Consider the following 6000-nt stretch of genomic DNA (forward strand, 5'->3'; position numbering starts at 1 on the left):
ATTATATTTGAGTGGAGACTGATGAACTCAACTTTCTGACAGCATGTCTCAAAAATAATCCATATTTAAAGATTGAATAATCATGCAACTTTGCTGCTATTCCGACCACATTACAGCTGCAACAGATTTCTATTCTAACAAGTTATTTCACACAACTTTTAAATCTAAAAAAAGAGGAATACGCAACAAATAATTTTAAGATAAACCCTTCCTTTGGAAACGAGATTATAGACAGGGTCATAGTCCAGCCAGGAGCCTGATTGGTTTGGCTGCCTCAGTACAGATCTGGGTTGCCTCTGGAGTCTTGAATCCAGGTTTAAATCATATTATTACAACTTCATGATGGTTTGTACTGATCTTACCAGCAGAGGCTGGTTCTTATTTTACCACATTGTATGTTTGCATAGATTATGAGGCAGAGACAAGGTGTTCTTACAAAGCAGATGTCTTTATAACAAAGAAGGAGCCAGGGGGACTTACTTTGTTTGGTTAGAAAAGTTCATGCATTTCAACCTCCCATCAAAAGTCTACAAACCAGGATAAGTCCTCTAACCTGTCTGACCTCCTGTGACAAGCTTCATGTGCACAAATATTGATCAGGCTGTGCCACGTGAATAATCTGAAATTTCAACAACCAATGCTCATTCCTTAACCCTGAAATGACCGCTTTACAAAACGTGGTCACAAAGCAACACATTCCCAGATGTGTCATACAGCAAGAAAATTCAGCACTCACCTGGTGTGTTGGTCTGAGTGAACTTGTTCTTTTTACTTTCACCTGCTTTACGGACACAGCAAAGACTGGCAGATTAACAGTCTGCCCCTCTTTCTAATCTAATCTTTCTTTGACTTTGTGCTTGTCTGGTTGTTTGAAAGACCTTGCTTGTAAGTACATATTTCTGCTGGTGAAGTATTGAGACATAGCTCATTCTCAAGGGCTATATCTGGTAATCAGTGACCAGAGTCAAACGAAGAGTGAGAACAGAGTGCGCCTCAAAGCGGAAGCTAGTGCTCCTGCTGGTCTGGTCAGCTTAATATTCAGATGAGCGTGTATTGTGATATTAATTTGATAAGTTATAAACGAAAATTAAATGCTGAAAGCACTTTTTTTGGCTTAATGCTATAAGAAATATTTCTAACAGGCAAAAGGCATGTACTTCACGCTACTTGACCTCTTTTACAATTTCCTGTCTCCACTTTGCTGTCGCTATCAGCAGATAAAGGCCTGACAAAAATAACTTAGAGGGAAAGAAAAAGATATACATAAGTTTTCCTATATTACAGATAATTTCATTATCAGTCAAACATATTCAGATCGTGATAGATACATTCAAAAAGGCCGGATTTTAACAAAAAGAAAATGAGAGATGTGAATTATTACCATAATTTTTAAGTTGTAAATACCAAAATATGTTCATATTTCTGTCTCTTTAAAACTTTAGTATCTTAGCTAATCTCCACAACATTTGTTGATTAGGAGAACTTCTCAAACACAACCACATTCTCAGTTATGCCGATAAATTGCAGGCATTTACTGCAACTCCTTAACAGGTCAGACTCAGATTAACAATTAATATACAGAAAAGGTGACAAATCTTTAAATGTGATTTGTGACTAAATCCACCATAAGTTCACATCAGTTTATTTATGTGTTGAAAACAGTGATCAGTCTTAAATGTTGCAAACCCATGAAAATCCAACTTTAAAATCACTTTTCAATTCAGTATACTGGCTATGAATACAACATCAAACTTTCTTTTTTAAGTATACACAACATAGTGCTTCAATGATTAATGTATTCACTTTGTAGTGCCTGTGGTCAAATTCCAAGTCACTCAAACTACCGCTGACGTACTGTGGAACCAGCAGGAAAGTAAATAGTCAGGTTCTTCTATTATGCGCTAATATGAGGGAGAGGGGGGCCCAACTGGAGGAATCTCTCTGTAGGGGTAGGAAATCCTGTCTTGTCATCCTGTCACACTGATTTAAATAACAGAGACTCAACCAGAGCACACCGTGAACAATGTAAACTAACTGGTAAAGTTGAAATGTGGATCTTTGTGTTTTTATTTATAATAAGCACATTGCCAAGCCAGCACTAACCTCTTTTCCAGAATGGTCGATGTCTCCGGCTGCGATGTTTTCGTCGGGTCAGCAGACTGATAGATTCAAACAGATTGTGCAGCTGTTGGAACAACAACCCTCGACCGTTTTGAACCGACTCCAAAAGAGACATTTTCTGATTAGAGCATGTTTCATATTACATGAGCTTATCCATAGAAACTTTTCCAGTTGCCTTCCTCTTCCTCTCTTCAATTTGACTGCTGTGTAGTTGTCTTGCAAATGTGTGATTATTTATCACACTTCACGTTAGCTCTGGGTTTATCTCAGGAAAAGAGGGGTGGAGGGTGGGCTGAGACATAAATCCCCCTACAGCTAATTATCTTATCTTGATGAATGTGTGTACGTGTCTGTAACTGGAAACTGACTCTGGACCTGCTGATTGGTGTTAAAAGTGAAAAAAAAAAAGTATATATAGCCATTAATTCATTACACATTTCATGTCCAATTTCAAGTGCCCCAACATGAAGAGGACGTACAAGAGGAATTAGCTTCAACACTGAGTGTTCTTTAAGAAATGAAGCCAAATAAAGCACAAGAATGTGTTTGATATCGAGGCTAAGGTCTCACAAGACTTCATTTCATTACGCAAATTTCCCATTAGCTTCACTGCTATATTTGCTGTGCAGAAGACTAAGAACTATATAACTTATGCCATATGCAGGAATTAATACAACAGTCATATTATGACATTAATAGATAAATTCAAAACTGCGTACGGAGAAAAATATGCTCAATTGTTTTGAAAAGTATGGATTCTGACCCATTTATGCAAATTTTTTTAAATTCCAGACCATATAAACTTGAATACTTGGAACGCAATTAGTCTCATGTGTTACATTATTCAGGTAAAATGAGTCCAAAGAGAGGTAACTGACACAAAAGAAGTATTACCAGCAAAATAGGTAATTAATCGTAAGCTATAGCAAGGGCTATTTTCCTCAAGCACTACTATATTCCAAAGCTATATTCGAAATGCTCAAAGTGCTTGAAGGGACCAGAAATAAAAGTCAGACACAGGACTGTGGTAAGGAGGCTACAACACGATCGCCACCAAGTATGATTAACATGTTGAAACATAAAGATGAGAAGGACTCTTCTCGAAGAAGACGCATGGACATAAAGGACCACATAATGAACATCCTTCTGAAAGTGAACACAGGGCACCACTTTCAGTAGGGTACCAGCAAGGTGGAGGACAGGAACTGGCATGAGATGCTATCAGATAAAATTACATAGTTGGACCTTTTGTGTTAAAGATGGGAACATTCGTTACTACAAGCAGCTACCAAACCATCCATCCATTCATTCATTTTCTATACCCGCTTAATCCAACTGTCGGGTCGCGGGGAGGCTGGAGCCTATCCCAGCGGTCAATGGGTGAGAGGCGGGGCACACCCTGGACAGGTCGCCAGTCCATCACAGGGCCACACAGAGACAAACGACCACACTGACATCACTTTGGAGACCTTTGTTCTTCATCAGCTATTATCATCACAACTTACCACACCAATGTTTATTCTTGTTTTCTGCCTTAACTTAATTCTGCTTTCATGTTGCCTCTTTATGATTTCGCTTTTTACTGACTCGATCCACACACCATTGCTTGCTGCTGCATTATGTAATTAAGCATGATTCTCCATTTCTCAAATGTGTGCCCTAAAACTCAAACTCAACTATTTCATTCACATTATCTTCGCCGCCATCTGACAAATACTCCTCTTCTACAAGCATTTTATGGCAGTAATATGGTCACTGTGGGAGGACCCGCTGTAGATATAAATGGTTCATTCTAAGGTAACATGAAAATAATAACTCCTTTAGCAAAGCAGTTACATACAAACAGAAACATAGTTTTTCATAATATAATATTTTTCTTCTCATAAATCTTTACCCACTATAACTTTAAAGCAGTGTTTCAGAAAGAAGTCCAAAAGATATAAGAATGAAGTGATGCTTTTATTTGTATGCATAAATCTGTTTTCTGGTGTATATTGTAAATAAGGGCCTCTACTTTTTATTTCTGAGTCTCAAAGAAGGGCTAAAAGGAAAACAACTCAAAAATTTCTTAACTATTCTAAATTGATTTCTGGATATTACAGAGTAATGGAAATCTTATGCAGCTCAGACAATGAGCGCCTCTCACTGTGGCAGTGGTGAGTTTGGACTTTTCCTAGAAAAGTGCTGGTGATGGAGGGGCAAAGAAAATTACACTGGAGCCATCTGCAAAGATCTCCATCTCCCTTAGACTATCACATTATCTTTATTTTGCTTAATTTATCATCACACAATCAGACCGACAGTTCCACTTTAAAACTTCAAAGGTAGCAAGGGATGTTGGTTGGTTGTTCAGCAGAATTTGATTTGTTAATGTATAATGAGTGAATGATTTAAACGTATGTCCTCCAAGTCTGAAATTAGCAACCAAACAAATCGTACTGACAGCTAACTCAGTTATCGTGGCTATTTCTGGGTAAAACCACTTTTTCTTTTAACTCAGTTTTCTTGGAAACAGTAATAATTCATATTGGGTGATAGATATGGACAGATTTTAAAGCACATAAGACAACACCTTTTGGATGTCCTAATAAACTCAAGCGGAGGCATAATCTTATCAATTCAAAATTTCAAGTAATATCCATGAACTTGTTCATGAAAGATCTTCCAGCCGCTGTGTCATATTTCTTGTGAATATCGGACTATTTATCCCACTTTGTGCCAGCTTTGTGTTTAATCATAACAAAAGAGAGCCGGAGGGTGGGCTTGTTTGCATAAAGTGAATCATTACACTACATTTTATAACAAAAATGAAAGCATTCTTGCACATCAGTCAAGTGTACCACTGCGTAGGTCCCCACCACATCACAAAAACAACTCTAACTTGCTGAGGCACAGACTCCAGAAGACCTCTCATGGTGTCCTGTGGTATCAGGCACCAACATGTTAGCAGCAGATCCTTTAAGTCCTCAAAGTTGGGACATGGGGCCTCCATGGATCAGGCTTGTTTTTACAGCAAGTCCCTCTATTGTTGATCAGACTGAGATCTGGGAACGTTGGTGGCCAAATCAGTTTCCTTAAACTTGTCCATCTTTCTTTTCAAAATTGTTTTTCTTTTTATAGCAGAGTACCAGTCTGCATTATCTTGCTGAAGGAGACAGCTGCCATGAGAGAATCCTGAGTACTTATATTACTTCTTCCAGTACTATATCGAGCTGCCTTCTCTTCCTCAGGTAAACAACAAGCAGCTACACACCTGCCTTCCTGCCCATTTTTCCCCTCTTCCATCACGTCACCTTCCCTTGGTTGCGTAATATACTCCTCTTTTAACAGGTATTAATCAGTGTTATTCAATTCACCTGTCGTGGGTAGACATAAGCTCTTTTCTCAACTAACAATTACTAGAACACAGAGTGAGCCCGAAACAAAACAGATTGCAGTGATCTGCAATTAATTTAAAGCCTACATTCATTCTGCATCACTTTTAAATATAGTATAAAGTGTTGTGTTATTCTGTTTTTGGATTTGTCATATTTTTTCTTTCATATAGCCCAAATCTTTTCTTCTCAGGTAATCCTAAAGGAGTTTGCGGACAGTTGTTTTGAAGACTTAAGTTCAGTATCTAACCTTCAGCATTTTTTGCTGCTGCCAGATGTGATGTGCTTGGGATGGATCTGAGTGAGAGCAAGTGCACACTGCATGGCTGTTAAATAACAGGCCTGCCCTTAACAATACATAATATGAAGTTTAAACACAGTTTAAACTGGAGAGTTGTCAATAGAAATTTTCTGTCAACAATAGTTTCTTTAGCTGAATTATAGATTTTAACATAGGAGTCAATGAGGATTTTTATTTTTCAATCAACAGGTGAATTAAAGAACA

General features: G+C 37.9%; 1 long non-coding RNA gene across 1 annotated transcript; it reads left to right on the forward strand.

Moving 5' to 3' along the window:
• The first annotated feature begins 4671 nt into the window (after positions 1-4671).
• LOC140293742 (uncharacterized) lies at positions 4672-6000 on the forward strand. Its single transcript, XR_011912705.1, has 2 exons — positions 4672-5351; positions 5689-6000. It is a non-coding gene; the product is annotated as an uncharacterized lncRNA (long non-coding RNA).

This window comes from Leuresthes tenuis, unplaced genomic scaffold, assembly GCF_036924035.1.
Source record: "Leuresthes tenuis unplaced genomic scaffold, fLeuTen1.0.hap1 SCAF_1, whole genome shotgun sequence".
Taxonomy (NCBI): Eukaryota; Metazoa; Chordata; class Actinopteri; order Atheriniformes; family Atherinopsidae; genus Leuresthes; species Leuresthes tenuis.